This window comes from Aristolochia californica, unplaced genomic scaffold (genome assembly GCF_029961685.1).
Source record: "Aristolochia californica isolate CCGP_79_NKW_82.1479 unplaced genomic scaffold, dmAriCali1.0.hap1 SCAF_7, whole genome shotgun sequence".
Taxonomy (NCBI): Eukaryota; Viridiplantae; Streptophyta; class Magnoliopsida; order Piperales; family Aristolochiaceae; genus Aristolochia; species Aristolochia californica.
Window position 1 is genome coordinate 31,847,647 of NW_027182268.1, and position 19,306 is coordinate 31,866,952.

Genomic DNA, 19,306 nt, shown 5'->3' on the forward strand with positions numbered 1-19,306 from the left:
AGAGTTTTTTTATAAGGAGATATTGATCTTTGAAGATTCAATGGTCATGCTGGCAAAAGGAGAAAAAAATACATAGTTTGGCCAGACTACAGTGACCGAAATCTATCAGATTATTTATCTCAAAAGATGTATAATTTATGAAGAGAAGTTATACTTGGATGAAAGGTATTTTAAGTCTAGTTTCAGAAGGAGAAAATTTCATGTCAATCTGATATATATTTAAAGATATATTCGCATTGGAAGAATCAAAGGCCATGTTGGTATCCTGTTGCATTGAAAAATCCGAATTTAAGCCAATTGTTTTACGACACTTTTTGAGTTGCTATATCAGGAAAATACATCACTTCTCCGTGGTTTGAGGGCTTATTACTACATCTATGTTATTTGGGTTTATTATTACATCTATGATATTTTGTTCAAGTTGGGATCACTGCCATTACCTCCCAGCTTGAGGAGGAGAAGTAGAAGAAGAACAAGAAAAAAATATTTTATTCCATATGTTGTGGATTAGTTTTATGTGACCAAAATATTCAAGAAAGGGGGAGTACAAAAGATGAAGCTTATGCATCTAAGAAGAAATTTTTGCATTGGATTATTTCATGGGTCCTTTTATAAGGTTTATTATTTTGGTTTGTGTTATATGGGCCCAAGCCCATTTCAGTTGCAGCTATTGTGTCTCTTTGGATGAGACATTATTATAGAAGAAGTGGTGACCTTAGTATCGTTTCTCATACCATCCTTTATTTGACTCTCAGAAATATCTTTGGGCCAACCCTTATTTGTAACCTTATGAGTGTTGCTATGTTTGGGATACCGTGACAGAGGAGCTTATTACTACATCTATGTTACCCGCTAATTTCTACCTGTGAGAGTCGGTGCCCGGGTTGGGACACCGTGATGAACAAGCTTATTACTACATCTATGTTATATCACCGTTATGGAAGAGCTTAATACTACATTTATGTTATACCCCCCCTTATTAGCATTTATGACTCCTACCACTTGAGAGTCTGACCTGTGGAGGGACACGGTGATGGAGGAGTTTTATTACACTTCTGATTATCGCGTATAGACCGACTACTTACAGAAGATAGGAGTGTGCTGTAACCTACTGGAGTATGGAGCAGTGTACAGCTTGGAGTGATTTTACTCTCACTTATCTTATGCCAGCTAGGCCTCATGGAAGAGCTACCAGCGTGAAGGGGAGTGTTGGCAGATATGGAGGACTGCTATTTTATACAAAAAGATCCTATACATCATTTGCAGCAAACTGGGAGTTCAAGATGTTCTCTCACCCCTAGCTTGAGGGGGAGTGTTGGAAGATGGGCCCAAACCCACACAATCAAGGAAGGCCCACATATCTAAGAGTATTGTAAGATGGGCCCAAGCCCATAAGAAGTAGGACCCACCATGATTACCACGAGCTGGCATCCTTATCACATAAGTTGGAAGATCAAGTGGGACTCACAAAGATAACTACAAGCTGGTTGGAAGATCAAGAGGACCACAAAGATAGCCACGAGCTATCATCTTTATCTTATGGTCATGTCCTCATAGAAGAGTTCTAGTTTGAGTTATGTTGTCTTCCATTTATATTGAGTTATTTAATTATACTAGGACTTATCTTTAAGTGTTAGAGTTTGGGTGTAATTGGGACAAAGGTAGTTTTATTGTAATTGGATTCTACTACCTTCCTCTATTATAAATAGAGGTTTATGTACTCTGATTATAATAAGTCAATGAAGTATTTCTCTTTTCCATAAATTCAACAATACCTAATAAACCATACTCCTGTAACATATCCAATATATATTTTCTCTGAGAAAGGACAATACCTCGCTTGCTACGAGCGACTTCAATGCCAAGTACTTGAGAGAGCCCAAATCATTTGTCTAAAAATGTGTGGCCAGATATTGTTTAACTTCTGTAATACCATCAAGATCATCACCAGATAACACAATATCATCTACATAGACAACCAAAACCACCATACCAGTCTTCCTTTCAAGTAGGATCATAGAATGATCACAATGACTCCTATAGAACCCAAATTGTAGTACCACATCACTAAAATTTTCAAACCAGGCCTGTGGACTCTGTTTAAGTCCATAAATAGCCTTCTGCAGCTTACACACCTTTTCTGTCTCCCCCTGAGTAACATACCTAGGAGGTTGCTCCATATACACTTCCTCACGTAGATCACCATATAAAAAGGCATTCTTCACATCGAGTTGAGAGAGAGGCTAACCCTTATTAACAACCATAGATATTAAGATACGTACTGAAGTAAGTCAGGCCACAGGAGAGAATGTCTCAAAGACATCAACTCCAAAAGTCTCCGTATATCCTTTCGCTACCAACCGAGCTTTGTACTGTTCAATAAAGTCATCAGCATTATATTTGATAGTATAAACCCAACGACAGCCCCACAATAGCTGCTCCTCAAGGCTGCTCCTCAAGGTGGATCACATAGATGCCATGTTCCCCGAGATACCAAAACACTTATCTCATCATCCATAACTTATTTCCATTCTGGAGAGCACAAGGCTTCTTGCACTGAATGAGGTATATGGAAAGTAGACAATGACATAGCAAACAACTTTGAAGGATGGGGACAAAAAATCAAGTGACACATGTTTGGATATCGAATAAAAAGTACAAGATCGTTTACCTTTTCGTAGACTAATAGGCAAGTCCAAATCAAAGAGTACAGGATCTACAAGCAATGAGGAAGCTGGTGGATCATGAGAAGAGAGCTTTGTAGAAGTAACTGCTGGAGGCTCTACAGGAGTACGAGAGCGACGACTGTAAACACAAAGAGGAAATGAAGAACTCAATGATACTGGTACATCTTAAACTACAAGAGGAACAGGACTGTCTGAAGGAGATTCAATTGATACAAGAAGTTTAGTAGATGATGAAAAATATGGAGTATGTTCAAAGAATGTCACATCGGCAGACACATGTTTTCCGTCGAATAGGATCATAACATTTGTACCCTTTTTGTTGACGAGAATATAAAAAAAAAAACACATTTGACAGACCGAGGTGACAACTTATCGACCAAAGTTCCAAGCATATGAACAAAACAGGTACATCCAAAAATACGAGGAACCACACCAAACAATTTAAAATTGGGTTTTAAAACCTGAAGAGGAACTTGACCACTCAAAACAGATGAGGGCATATGATTAACCAAGTAGCACGAAGTTAAAACCGCATCTCCCCAAAAAAATTTAGGAACATCCATGTGTAGTAATAGTGTCCTTGTAACCTCAAGGAGATGTTTATTTTTACGTTCAGCCACCCCATTTTGTTGTGGTGTATAAGGTCAGGATGTTTGATGGGTAATACCGTAAGAAGCACCAAATACTGAAAATTTATAGTTAAGATATTCTAAACCATTGTTAGTACAAAGTATATGAACACAAGCACCAAATTGATTTTTTATTTCATTGAAAAAAATGAGGAATACATCAAATACTTCGGACTTCTCATGTAGGAGATACACCCAAGTGACTCTACTGAAATCATCAATGAATGATACAAAATACTTAAAACCAAATGGGTTAGGAACCCGACATGGACCCCATACATTAGAGTGGACTAATTCAAACAACTTGGTGCTTTGAGTAAAACTAACTGGGAAACTGGAGCGACGATACTTTCCTAGCTGACAGGATTCGCAATCAAATGAAATATCGGTTGGTAGAGAGACTAATGCAACTTAGTAGGTTTTGCGGGAGATTTCAATGCGATTCGTTTCTGTGACGAAAAGCAACCTCCAACTACTCACATCTCATCTTCTATGAGGGGTTTTGCTGACTTCATCAATAGTGGAGACTTGGAAAAGATCACTCTCTCGGGAAAGACCTTCACTTGGTCTAATGGGCATCAGCAACTCATCCTCTCGAAGTTGGATCGTTTTCTTGCCGACTCAAATTGGCTCCATCTTTATGATGACATTTCCGGAAGAGTTCTCAGTCGGGTTGGATCCGATCATTGGCCCATCCTATTATCCCTCCCCCATTCAGATTCGAAAACTCTTGGCTCACGGATGTTGATTTTGATGTGCTATTGAAAATTTGGTCGTCAAACTTGCTGTCTTGGGGTCATCCAGAGTAGTCTCTAGCTCAAACTCCTTAAAAATATTCTTAAGGAATGGTCCTTCCGGCGTCGTCAAACTGCTAAGGAAAAGAAATCCTCTCTCCTCGATCGCATCACTGAGCTAGATTCTTCGGAAGAGCAAAAGTATCTAACTCAATCTGAAATTCCCACTTGCCTTTCGCTTCAAATGGAGCTGCAAACACTCCTAATTCAGGAAAGAATCAACTGGAAGCAAAGAGTCCGCTTTAAATGGCTAACTGATGGAGATGCCAATACAAAAAAATTTCACTCCCTCGCATCGACGAGGGAGAGATCCAACCGAATTACCTTCTTATGCATCAATAATGAGGTAACATCGGATAGGATCCATATTACTAATGAGCTACTCAATTTTTTCACAGATTTATACATTGATGATTATGTTAAGTGGCCCAAAGTCCAACAGCTTCATTTTGGGCATCTCCCCCACTCTGCCTCATCTATTCTCGAAGCTCCTTTCTCGTAGAAGGAAATTGAAAAGGCAGTCCTGGGCATGGTTTGTGACTGGGCCCCGGGCCAAGGTGGATTCAACAGTGAATTCTACCACTGTACTTGGTTGATTATCAAGGAAGATATTCATAAGATGGTTGAAGGTTTTTAAAAGACTGGCATCTCCTTCCGTAGCATGGGGGACTCATTTATCTCATTGATCCACAAGAAGAGAAATGTTGAGACACCTAGTGATTTTCGTCCTATCCGTCTGATCTTGAGTACTAACAAGATTATTGCTAAACTACTTGCAAACAGGCTCAAAATAGTTCTCCCTCTTGTTATCAGCCATGGTCAGAGTGTTTTCTTGAAGGGTAGAAACATTTTGGACTCCACTATGGCGGCACATGAGTTATTTGACCATTTTCCCGTTCGAAGGATCCAACCTTTGCACTTAAGGGGGGGTTAGTCAACAAAATGAAAATTTGAAGTTCATCTTCATCTCATGCTTCAAATTCATTTCATTCATCTACATGAACTTCATCTTCAAACTTGGTGTTAGTGTAGACGAGTTCATATGCACTGGAAAACAGTTTCCAGTGTTAGTGCCCCAACATGAGAAAAATATAAAAAACAAGAGAATTAGTATATTGTAACAGTATACTTAATTAAAACATAATACTTAAACCCCAAATTAGGTAAAACAAACATGATTATTACACGAATAAGTAATTTAATGTATAATTTAAATATATTAATATACTATTAATTAAATTAGATATAGAGGTGAACTGTAATATCTTTGCAGAATTTCTTAGAGCTTAAACAGGATTTTTTGAATTGCTCGTTTCAGGCTGAAGATAAGAGAATGATATTTTCTTGGAACTTATTTCCTTGAAGAGTTCCATTGAGACTAGCAATTCATACTCTTATTAAGTAAGCTCAACAGGACAATCCATGGAGTTTCAATAGTAATCTTGGCTTCTTGAGAGGTCGTACTTGTTGTCAACATCAAATTTCTCCAATTCTTAAAAGCAAAGTGTTTTCCAGTTTTCGATTCAAATGGCTCCTTTAATTTTCCTATGAAACATGATTGGCATGTTGTTGTCAGAAATATCCTGAATTTTATTTTTTAATAGACTCAAGTACAAGCAGATGATGTAACAAATATTACATGAGGCAGGCCTTCTTCACCGGATTAGTAAGGAGAAACTGCAAACCCATGGTAGAGCTCCTACCTAAAGTCAGACCTGATGCAAAATTCAGTAATGAGGCTGTTCACTTTGGCATGAAAGATCCCAGAGGTATTACTCTTCATATTGCTGCCTCAGTTGAGTATTAGATCTACCTGCAGATTGCTCAGAACAGGTATGCCTCTCAGATCTTCGCTTTTTCATCATTTTTAGTTTTTTATCTTTATTTTTTCACCAGGGAGCAATATATTGAGGACCAACAATATTGTGATGCTGAATGCTGGTTAGCATTGACTACAAACATGGGAGAGAGCCAAGGATGAACTGGGTTTTGCTCCTACAGGTTATTCCATGTCAAAGAGGCAACAATTATTCTATTCAGCTTGTTCAGAGTGCGAAATCTAATGGAGCAAGTAATCCTATTTGATCCTTGTTGTTGCCATTCCATCACCTGAGGTTATGATATCGAGTTACTAAGAGGAATAAAAGCAGAAGCTTACTGGTTCTAACTTACACACTCAAAGCAGAATCAAAAGAATTGTTTGGCCTGTTCATACACATCAGTTTATGGCAGAGGGCAAAGAGTTCTCCACTGCAACTAGCCATTCTCTGACTGGTGGCTATTGCTGCAGTATGTATCTCTGTGGGCCTTTGTGGGTATAAAAACCCCTCCCTGAAGTCCTCTTTGTTTCTGCATTCAGGTTGGAGCAATTCAAGTTTGGACCTATACCTGTTTTATGGTTACTTGAAGATATTTTTGAACATCAGCATAAATTATTGTTGTTCAATTATATGCTTTGTGTTGGGAGCCACCAAATGTCTGTTGGTCTTGTTGTTGGACAAGGTGGAACATGCGCTTGTGATGATAGTGAATTTCATACTACCAGCATGTAGCTCTTTCTAATTAGGAGAGAGCATTTGGAATTATTGCAAATATTTCAAATTACAGAGAAAGAAAAGAGGCATAATAGACCTAATTCATTTATTGGGAAGAAAAAATATCGTCTATATGAATCAATCTAAAACAAATTCCTTCTCTAATTGATGGGAACAGCCTGATTCCAGAGGCAAAACCATGCAAGAACCACTTCTCTACAAAGGGCATCAATACATCAACAATGTTAAAGATAAGGATATTGCCATAACCTGCAAAAAATGCAGTCAATCCTTAGTTACGTCCTAAAAATAGGTTATCAAGCAAGATTGTGGAATATGGATACAGTTGCTTACTTGGGTCAGTCATAATGACAAGGCAGAGTCTTTGAAGACAGTTCCAAGTGTTCCTCCCCCTGGTCTGGTAATACAGATTCATGGTCACTGAAGCATGGTTAATTAAACCCTAAACCCTAGACCTTAAAACCCCTAAAAGCCCCAAACCCTAAACCCTATCACCCCAAAACCGAGAACCCTAATTTTTTTTTTAAAAAAACACCCTAAACTCTAAAAATAAACCACAAACCCTTAAATACCAAGCATTAAACCCTAAATACACTAAACCCTAACCCTAATCCCAAAATTAAACCCTATAAAGACGAAATTGACCATAAATACCATAAACCCTAACCCTAAATCCCCAAATTACGCACAGAAATTAAAATTAAATCAAATACATCTCTAAATTAATCGAAAAAAAATTAGGGTTTAGGCTTACCTTCTGAAATTTGGGGAAAACCGAAGCCGAATGGAGAAATCGATGCCGAAATGTCGAAAATCGAAATTGAAATGGAGAAAATCGAACGAAATTGGAAGGTATTTTGGGGGAAAAGAGAATAGCGACAAGGAGAAGGGAGTGGGAGGCCGAGAGCAAGAAGAGAGGGAGGCTGAGAGGGATAGGAGTGAGGGAGAAGTGAGCGGGAGGCCAAAAGGGAGAGCGAGTGCGAGGGAGAGAGAGGGAGGCCGAGAGCCAAACAAAATTTTGAGGAGGAAGAAATGACGAGCGACGGAGGAGACCGAGAGAGCGAGAGAGACAAAAAATAAAGAAACGACGAGGGTTCGAATCGCGGCGCCAGATTCATCTAGATGACTCGCAATATACTGCGAAAACCAGATTCCCGAAATTAAACCTTGGAGATAATTTTCGGATTCATCTTAGTCATGTACATGATTTGAACTCTGGTGCTCCACTAACGACGTCAGGAGATGAACTGAGTAATGCGGCTGAAGTTCATCTCCTGCGTCAAGTTGACTAACCCCCCCCTAAGCTGGATTTAGAAAAGGCTTTCGATCAGGTAAACTGGGTACTTTTGGATGACATCATTATCCGGATGGACTTCGGAGATCGTTGGAGATATTGGATTAGGAGCTGCCTATCCTCCATTTGCGGATGTTTCACAAGCTTAAGGGGATTGAAACAGGGAGATCCTCTCTCACCTCTCCTCTTCAACATTGTGGTGGAATTCCTCTCTGCTATGTTACTTTCGGCCAAGGAATGTGGTTGGCTCCATCCAACCAGTTGCTCCACGGCTTTCAATATTCCTATCCTTCAATATGCCGATGACACTTTGATATTTGGAGCTAGGACAATGGCCAACATCAGAAAAGTAAAGGCAGTTTTGGGGCTCTTCGAAATCTGCTCTGGTCAGCAAGTAAATTGGAGTAAAACTTCCTTGATTGGGTTCAATATAAACCCAAACTCCTTAGAAATGGCAGAACTGCTTGGTTGCTCAATCTCATCCACCCCTTGTACTTACCTCGGTCTTCCTTTGTTTATAGGTCGTATCTGCAAAGATCTCTAGACTCCAGTCATTGAGAAGATAGAATTGCCGCTTGTTTCGTGGAAGGGTCGGTTGCTTAGCAAGGCAGGAAGGTTGACTCTTTTAAAATCATGTATTGCTGGCATTCCAAACCATTATTTATCCTTTATGCCTTGCCCAGCCTCGGTTTATCAACAACTGGATAAGATAAAGTAGAGTTTTCTTTGGAGAGGAAACAGCCTTGATTTCAAGTACCATTTGGTCAGTTGGGAGGAAGTCTGCCTCCCGAAGAGTTTTGGAGGTCTTGGAATCCGTCTCTCCAAAGACATGAACCGAGCTTTGCTTCTTAAATGGATTTGGAGACTCAACTCATCTACTCCAAACCCCTGGAAAAATATGGTGCTCTCAAAGCTCGGCATTTCCTCGAATTGGTGGATCGAAGGGGGAAACAGAAGGCATTTATCTCCTATACGGAGGTCTCTCTATCTCCCCACTCCAATTTTCTCATCAGCTATCCGATACTATGTGGGGGATGGCCATCATATCAGATTCTAAGAAGACTGGTGGTTGAGTGATATGCCACTTCAAAATGCCTTCCCTAGCCTCTTCAGAATTTCAAGATTAAAGAATATTACCATTTCTGAAGTCGCTGATAATGGGGGATGGAACATTCAACCTCGTTGTGAGCTATCTGGGCTTCAGGGTCTTGAAGCCAGCCGCCTTTTAGACGTTTTGCAGCCAGCCAGAATTCAAGCCAACAAATCAGATAAATTAATCTGGTGGCCAGATAAAAGTGGCTCCTTCTCAGTCTCCTCTGCTTACCTTGTTATTCAAGGTGGGATTACTCGTGGTCCCAAGCATGCAGTAGAGTTCATATGGCGTCTCAACGCCCCCCCAAAAATAAAATTCTTCATGTGGAGTGGTTGCCGCAACAAGATTCTCTCAGCTGACAATCTCAAAATTCGCGGCCAGCTCGAAGTTGACCCATTTGCCCTTTTTGACATGGAACTGAAGAAACTGTTAGCCACCTGCTTCTCCTATGCCCTTTCTCTTGGGAGATTTGGACGTCGATTATTAGCAGAATTGGGCTACATCTTTGCTTCCCGAAAGACTTGGCCGCCGCCTGCCGAATGCTTGTAGGGACCTCTGTCCCCGGTCTCGAGAAATTGATGATCTCTGCCCTCTCCGCATTCATCCCCTGGGGTCTTTGGCTAGAGCGCAATCAAAGAAGATTCAATGCCAAATTCAGCACTCAAGATAGAATCACTGAATCCATCTCAGGCAATATTGCTACTTGGCTTCACTCTCGAAAAGCCTTCGCCCCTTTCTCCAGATCTTCCATCGGAAATAATTGGAGGCACCTTGCCCAGCTCTACACTTCTTCAAAGCCTCCCGTTATCTATGAGTGGACTCCACCACTTGCTAGTGTCCTTAAATTAAACTTTGACGGATCTTCTTTCGGTAACCCAGGCTTAGCCAGTGTCGGCGGCGTGATTCGTGATTCTCTTGGGAACCAAATGGTTTCCTTTTCTGGCCCTCTCGTTATTGCGGACTCCACAACGGTCGAACTTCAAAGCCTACTTAATGGGCTCTGTGTCTTTCAAGATCACTGCTCTGGGCCTATCCTGATTGAGGGAGACTCCAAGGTGGTGATTGGTTGGTGTGAGAATACCTCTGCTCCTTGGTGGCGACATTGGGATACATTTTTTGAAAGTTTGGATTTTGTCAATCTTTTTGACTGTTTTTGGTCTCTCATTCTGAGATCAGCAAATTTTGTGGTTGATGCTTTAGCCAAGTAAGGAGCCTCCTTGCAATCTCTTGTTGTTAGGAGTTAGCTCCTCCTCTTTGCTCTCTTAATAAAATCACATTTCATAAAATAAAAAAAAAAGGATGTCCCAAGCGTAGATGCCTCAAGTAAGAAGAATCTATAGTAGTGAGAGCTACAGCTCGAGAAACGAATACATCATCCAGCATGTAGAGCCCTCCTTTCTCATGTCCTGAACCAATCGTCCTCTTCATCTGCAAGTCCTAGAAAACACAAGAAGTAGGATAAAAGGTTACTGAACAGTTTAACGATTTAGTTATATGACTCACAAACAAGAGATTAACTAGAAACTTTGGTACAAATAAAACAGAATCTAAGGATATTTGTGCAGTAGTGCGAATTATACCGGCCCCTGAATGGGAGAGGTGGATCCATTAGCTAATGTAACTCGACGATATGAATGAGATGGACTAATGGACTGAAATAGAGAGGGCATACCTGATATGTGTGTAGAGGTTCCTAAATCAATGATCCAAGAGGGGGAGAGAGGGCATACCTGTACTAGCCATCGTAGCACTCGCTGAGGAAGGAGGAGTCTCGGTAGTCTAAGAACAGTAGATGAAGCAGTCAGTTGACCCAGTCACTGTAATAACTGCTGAATTTCCTCATAGGATCCAGTGTGTGAGGAGGCATCCTTATCTATGACTATAGAGTTGGCCCAAGTAGGTTTACCAAATTTGTCCTAGTATTTTTTAGAAATATGATTAATCCTACCACAATAAACACATTTTCGGTTCCCCCGATCATTTCGGCCACGACCACGAGTTGTGTAAGAGCAACCTCTACCTCTATTATTACCACCATGAAACTAACAATCAGGCTTACCAGTAGTAGATTGAAGGTTAAGAACAACTGCTTCGAAAAGGGCTCCACCTGACTCATTCTTATTTACAACTGCACCTTCAGCTCGAAGAACTCTGTTAAAAACTTGCTCAATAATGCTCACATCCTCATTGACCAACAATTGGGCTCTAATCATCTCAGTGAAATAATTTGTCACTGATCTACCTCCACGCTTCATATTAAAGAATTTCACATATAACTCATAGATCCTTGATAAATTACTTTCTTGAGACAAAATGGAAGCCAATGTAGTCCACATTGCCTTAGAATTACAGCAACTCAAAATTTGATCACTAAATCTGGATTCCATACTATTGACCAACAAGGTCGTTACTAAATTATCTTCCGCCACCCAATCTTCAGTAACAGGTACCGGGGGATCATCATTTATATATTTTGTCATTCTTCTTGCCCTCAAATACATCAAAACTGATCTAGACCAGTTTACATAGTTCGATCCATTCAACTGGATCATAGTTATCTAAATTAACTGAGAGAATTTCACATCTGAGCTCTCAGCAATCTTTTGGACAGCAACCCGTGTGCTGGAATCAGCCATTTAATATCACCAAACACCACAATTCAGTACACTAGAGTGTCAATTAACCAAAGGGAAGCACTTTCCCCAAATTTCAATATTTGCATAGTCAAGTGGGCCCCACACCAAATTCAATTAGGGCAATGCAGCACCCAATTCATTCAATTTAGAACTAGTGATCAATTCTAGCAATTGAGACCATAAATCAATGAAAGAATGACCTAATTGCAAGAAATCAAGATGGTGTGGGTTATATAGATGATGACGCAAGCATTAGGTTGATGACGTAAGCATTAGATTGATGACGCATGCAGATTTGAAAAATTCCTCAAATTGGAATCATCAAACACTTCTAAATCCCAACATTCAGTCAAATAGAAGTAATAATCATTAACCAATAGGCTAAGATAGGCTGAAAAGGGAAAAAATGAAATTTTTACCCTACTAGTCCAGAAATCTGGGGAAAACCTTCAAGGAGATTGTTGAAAATGGAGAGAAGATCCACAAAATTGAATGAAACTTGCCCAAGACTTGCGTTACTACTCTAATAGCATGAAAAATAGGTGATTTAGGGAGAAAATAGAAGAGAAAAAGGATTTCTGGAAGAGAGGCAGCTTTGCTACCTTGGAATCCAAGCCAAAAAGGCCCTTCATGCTTCTTTATAATCAAGGTTTTAAGTGAAAATTTACAAAAGGACAAAAATGCCCCTCAATACTCAAAATTACATATCTCCTAAAATACATGTCTAAATTGAATGAAAATTTAACTAGAGATAAAATAAGACATTCTCTATTAGCCGTGCTATAGGAGAAAAATTTATTATTAAAAATATAAGAAATGACCAAAATACCCCTGAAATTGTATTTTAACAGTTCTGTTTTCCTTGTTTTATTTTCTTTCTATTTTCTGGTTTCTAGTAGTTAGATTTGGCTTTCAGGTTCAGTTTGACCTCTCTCCTTCTCTGCAGTGAAAATTCTCAACTTTTTCCCAAAAAAAGTACACTCAAACTTCAAACAAGAACTCAAAAAGTAAGCCAGACCATGTGTTATGGGCATTGCGGGCTTGTTAGGGTCCTGGGGTTAAGTTCCTATCTCTTCCGCTCCTAAAAGGCCGGTCTTTTGGGTAGTATTGGCTAGGTGCTCAACATTTGGTATCAGAGTAGGCGGCCGCGTCGCGAGTTCGAATCTTGGCGGCGGCAGTGACCCAAGCGGAAGGGGCGACCTAGAGGCTGGATTAAAATTACTAGTAGGTCCACAAGGTGGGTTGGGTCCAGCCTTTTAGGAGCGGAAGACATAGGTACTTAACCCCAAGACCCTAACAAGCCCGCAATGCCCATAACACCATGGAAATGCATTAGTAGAAAAAATCAGATAAAGCTCTATTTCTAATGACTGAGAAGTATGACAGGAGATTTCACATACCCCACCAAACACTGAAAATTTCTCCTGAATTGCACCCTGCAGTCGATCTTCAGCTTCCTCTTCGGTTATTTCTGTTGCCACAAATAAATTACAATCACTGTGAGGGAAGAACCTACAACATCCTTTTGCTGGGAGAGAATCTGCAGGCAATTTTTGCTAGGATATAGCAATTTTCTACACTCTTAGCAGAGCCTAAAAACTGTTATTTTTAGCAAAAATATATTGCAATCATTGGTTCCAGATTTACAAAAATATACTGTCTTTTAATTAACAAGCATTCTTGTCAAGATTGAACTAGAAACCAATATTCAAAGCATGGAAGAAGTAAGAAGACAATAGTTCAAAAACTTTGTATATAACCTGGCAGAAAAGAACAGATTCTTTTGAAATGGTGAATTGTTTTTATCAAAGAATAAATAAGATACAAAATAAGGGGGAGAGACCTGCCCTGAGAATACAAACAAAAAGAGATCCCAACAACCTTTCAGTGGCAAACTGATAACCATAACAATTTGCAGATCTACAATTTAAAAAAATAAAAAATAAAAAATCTAAGAGTGCGATACCATAAAACAGATCTTCCAGCAATGAGGGAGGAACTTTCAACAAACATTTTCCTTACAAAAAAAGACTAAAATTCTATATTTAACAAAATAAATCTGTTCTAGAAACCATGTCATTCATTACAGAGGCCACAAAGTTGGTTTCTCTACCCTAAGATGGCAACAAAACATATGGATGCCTCATGCACCTATCCAAGAAAAGAGAGTTTTGCATAGGTGGCTTCCATTTCTGCTGCAAATTCTAATATATAACTATAGGATGGCTACACAAACTATGGGCAATAAACAAGTGAAGGGTGGAAGGGATCAAGGTTACTCGGTTTCTATTTACCCGATTACCTATTCTACTGGCGTATCTGCCTGATCACCATGATGAAACAACATTTTTACCTCTTTATTGCATTTCAATAAGGTTGCCAATTCACTAAACAAAACAGATCCAAGTAAAGCACATTCCATACCTGATTGCCCTATTACCCACCTATTTTTAGGATTATGTGGTAATTAGTATACCCATGTAAGTTAGTTTACTTACATTTCTGGTTTAAATGAAGTCAGTTACTTGATCTTGTAAGATGTTTACCTTAAAGCAACTTAATTTATGTTTTGTCCATAATTTTATATTGAATTTTTTTAATAAAGTTCGTGTAATTTTATAGGTTTTTTATGAAAAATTAGAGATTGTACTAAATAGTTCTAAACTTTTTTATTCATCTGTTTATTAACCCATATAACTGCAGATAGTTCAGTAAATAAACAAGTAAAGGAACACCCTTGCCTGTTCTACAAGAAAGAAGATTAGAAAAGGAATTATCAATCACAACTGCAATGGAATAGTTTACACCAGTTCTAATAGCTACCCACTAACAACTCCATCTAAAATGAGTACGAGGTGTTCCTTATTGTCACCAGTTCAAATTGCTATCCATTGACAACTCCATATGAAACGAACAAGTGGTGTTCCTTTTTGCTGAGGCTTGGGGAAATAGATCCTGAAATATGTGGTTTCGAAGGGGATTTAATGATGAGGAAGCTCTGGTTTCTTGTAATTGTTGATGGCCTTAGCTTTGTAAAGATATGGACACGCATGCAAGACAAAATGATTTGGCTTCCGAGCAGTGGTTGCTTTACCATTTCTGCATACTGGCATATTATGTGTCGGATCAGCCCCCGTATTGAGCATGATGCTGTTGTAGCTTGGCACCTCATGGCCCCGTACAAGATTAAGTTCTTTCTCTGGAGTATTTGCCTTAAACAAGATTCTTATTGCAGATAACCTCCAAAAGTGCCACAACGTAATTCCTTGTTCCTTATGCCCCTTCTGCAACCTAGAAGAGGAAACCCCTAGTCACCGCCTGCAACCTAGAAGAGGAAACCCTTAACCACCTCCTGCAACCTAGAAGAGGAAACCCTTAGCCACCTCCTGCTGCATTGCTCCTTCACTTGGCAAGTTTGGTCCTCCTTTCTTAGCAGATTGGGTATTCAGTTCTTCTCCCTTGAGACCTTTGTGGGATGAGTCCTTCATCTCTTGGGATCCACATCCCCAACATTGGCAAACTTCTCCTTTCAGCCTGCATTACTCACATTCCCTAGTGCCTCTAGAAAGAAAGAAATAGACGACATTTCAATTGTAAGTACAGCACTGCAGCTAAAATTCGAAATGAGCCTCTACGTGACTGTACGCGCAGGAGAGAACCTGCCCCTCCCTCCCGGTCACCGAAACCTCCCCACCAGGCACCGTAGCTCCAGCAGGACTGACGTCACCACCTCCGATGCCGGCCAACATCGCGACGAAGCAGCATCTCGCAAAAATGGAAGAGACCTTTCTTCGAAACAGGGAAGAAAATCTCCCAGAAGGTCGGAAATCACTGAATACCATTCCGGCAAGCTTCCAGAGCTTCCAACGGAAGATCACGACATCAGCTAGACGATGGTCTCCCGGCAGAAGAAGCAGAATCATCTCTTCTGCTTCGGTTATGGAAAATGCAGAGTAACGATAGAGCGGGTTGTCCAGAACTCCATACCAGATGCCACAAACTCGAGTTTCGGCTGGCAAAAACTGGCTGCAGCTCTTCGGCACCATCTCGAGCAAGAGAATCAGTTCCCCCCGGTGATGCCAGACAAGCCTTACCACCCCTCCTTTCCAAGCCCCACCACCACAAAATCATCCCCCCCCCCCCCCCCCCCCCCTTCACACAAAAACTTCCAAAAACATCCAAATCCCTCCAAACCTCCTCTGCGACAAACGGCAAATCTTGGCCCTCTCCATCGTAATCCGCACATCCCCCGACATCGTCAAGTCCAGCATCCTTCAATGGCTGATTGACGAACTTCACCTCCCCTACACACCCAAAATCTCTTATCTCAGCTCCCAAACTTGGCTCATCCATTTCGAAACCTAGCAGGAGTCTTCTACGGCTCTTGCTCTCACAACCCACACCCCCTTGGGCATCACGGGGATCTCGAAGTGGCTCCCCTCAACACCTTCCAGCCCGTATGGCCAATGGGCTACTATCACCAGCCTTCCTGTAGAATTGTGGCAGAACGCGGTATTCTCGAGAATCATCTCTGAATTTGGTTCCATCATGACCCTGGACCCACTCACCGAGCACTAGCACCGTCTTGATGAGGCCTGGATTCTCATCAATCCTCTTTGTCCTTGTGAAGGGCATTATTTCTGATACATTATGGTGGATAATGCCCGGTTCTAGATCCGTATCGACTTTGCCGCTATGGAGGACTTCATAAGTGTGGTCTCGAACACCACAGTTGAGCCTTGAGATGCCCCTCGGCCAGTCAATGTGTTGGGAGCAGCATCTCCATTCTCTGCCCCTCCCCAGCAGATTTGATCACGCCAGGCAGCTTTGCAACTGGCACTGATTCAACAATGCATGGATGGCGGACCCTTCTTTTGACACCTCTATCCAGTCCTTCTGGCAAAGGATTGTTGTTGCTGGCCCGAACGGCTGGTCCTTCCTGATAAAACTTAAGTTGCTGAAACCGTTGCTGCGCTCCTGGCCTCCACCCTTGCCCAGATTGCTTCCTTAGACTCAGAGGAGGAGTCTAGAGGCCTCTCTTCATCTACAGCAGCTCAGAGATATGCCCTCCAAGGGCAACTGCAATCGTTCGCCCATAGAGTTCTCATGCACTGGAAGCAGCATGCTTGCTTCAAGTGGCTCTCAGAAGATGATGCAAATACCAAGTTCTTCCATGATGTCGCTTCAGCCCGAAGAAGAGCCAATCGCATCACTTCGCTCAGTGTCAATGGTGAGACCACATCGGAACGGTCCCTTATCTCTGACTCGTTGGTGAACTTTTTTGCGGATCTATATTCCAAATGCTAGGCAGTTCGCCCTTTCTTTCAGAGGGTCAATATTCAGGCTATTCCGTCGGTGGCAGTTAGCCTCATTGAGCTCCCCTTCTCCAGTTGCAAAATTGAAAAAAGTGTCTTGGGTCTCCCTCTGGATCATGCTCCGGGCCCGACCGGCTTTAATGGTGAATTTTATCGTCGTTGTTGGCCCCTCATCACTGAAGACATTGCCCACATGGTTCACTCCTCCTATCATCATGGCATCGAGTACAGGAGTATCGAAGCTTCCTTCATTGCCCTTATCCCTAAAAAGAGGGGGCAAAGCTCCCTTCAGATTTTCAGCCTATCAGTCTCACCACCAATACCTACAAGGTGATAGTGTTAAGTTGTGGAGCCTAATTAACGCCCTACACTGAGTTGGTCGCGGAATTTCACTTTTGTAATGTGGTTGCCCTAATTTTCTCTTTATAATTGAGGAGCGCTGTTATTAGGATTTTATCATCATCACCAAGAAGGAGTTGGAGTTGCAGCCCAAGAGGTTAGAGAGAAACACCTGTAAGTGTGCGATTTCTCTTGTAAACTATTTCATCTTCATAGTAGATTACTGCAGCGACGGAAGACAGGATGTAGTCTCACCTTGAGGCAAACCTGTATAAATCTTGTTGTCTTTATTTCATGCTTGTTTTTCCCTTCTTCCTCGTTTATTATTATTGTTCTCGTCAGTTTGAAATTAGGTCGTCTAATTTCTAACAAGTGGAATCAGAGTTTTGGTTCATGATTAAGAGCAATGGCTAGCGGAGAAGGATCGACGCTTAGGATCAACAAGTTTGATGGTATGGATTTTGCGTTCTAGAGGATGCAAATGGTAGATTATCTGTATAGTAAAAATATGCACACCTCTTCTGGATATGAAACCAAAAGGTATGAAAGATGATGAGTGGAATCTCTTTGATAGACAAGTGTTGGGAGTAGTCCGGTTTAGCACTGTCGAAGAACGTTACTCACAACGTGGCGTCAGAGAAAACCACAGCGGGGATGATGAAGATTTTGTCCGACATGTATGAGAAGCCTTCCGCAAATAATAAGGTATATTTCATGAAAAAACTCTTCAATTTAAATATGATAGAAAATACATCAGCTGCATCGCATTTGAATGAGTTTAGCACGATTGTCAATCAATTGACATCCATTCAAATTAAATTTGATGATAAGGTTCGTGCTTTAATTTTTTTGGCGTCTTTGCCAAATTGTTGGGAGCCTATGAGGGTTGCGGTTAGCAACTCTGTATGCAACGGGAAGTTGATCTTTAATGATGTTCAAGATACCATTCACACTGATGTGGGGGGGCCTTCAGCTGTTACTTTCCTTGGTTGTTCTAACTACTATGTGACATTTATTGATGATGCAAGCAGAAAGGCATGGGTTTATTACCTGAAAAAGAAATCCGATGTCTTTGATACCTTCAAGAGATGGAGAACAATGGTTGAGAATGAGACAGATTTGAAACTGAAGTGCTTGCAGTCAAATAAAGGGGGAAAATACATAGATGATGATTTCAAGCGGTACTGTGCAGATAATAGAATCAAAATGAAGAAGACCATTCGTGGAAAACCTCAACAGAATGGTGTGGCTGAGAGGAAGAATAGAACTTTGAACGAGCGTGCTAGGAGAATGAGATTACATGCGGGATTGCCAAAGATGTTCTGGTCTGAGGATATTAGCACTACTGCATATTTGATCAACAACGGTCCCTCAACATCATTGGGTTGCAAAATACCAAAAGAGGTTTAGAGCGGCGAAGAGGTAAACCTTTCTTTCTTGAAAGTGTTTGGTTGTGTTTCTTATATTCACATTGATTATGCTGCTAGAAGTAAACTTGATGCCAACACCACACAGGGTGCGATTGGCACCAAGGAAAAAAGACTTTTTCAAAAAAAAAAAAAAAAGTATAACTTGATGCCAAATCTAAATTATGTTTCTTTATTGGCAATGGTGGTACCGAGTCTGGATATCGCTTCTAGGATGACCAAAGTCGTACGGTTATCAGGAGCAAGAACGTGATCTTCCATGAAGGTGCCTTGAATAAAGACGGGTTGAGAACAGAGTCTAAGAGCACAAGTGATGAACCCAAGAAGTCTGAAGTGATTTAGTTGAGAGACCTTCCAACTATTGAGATGGAGAATATTGCTCAGAAAGATCAGGAGAACATATCCCCAGAAGTAAATCAGAACATTGTTGTGACTGAACTCATGAGATCTGCCAGAACTAGCAGACCACCACAGAGGTACTCCCCTGCACTTAATTATATTTTGTTGACTGATAAAGGTGAATCAGAGAGTTATGAG

The 19,306-nt window shown here is 40.8% G+C and overlaps 1 pseudogene; it reads right to left on the reverse strand.

The window, feature by feature from the left end:
* The window catches only part of LOC137937621 (uncharacterized), a 105,089-nt pseudogene that overhangs the window by 27,142 nt on the left and 58,641 nt on the right, over positions 1-19,306 (reverse strand).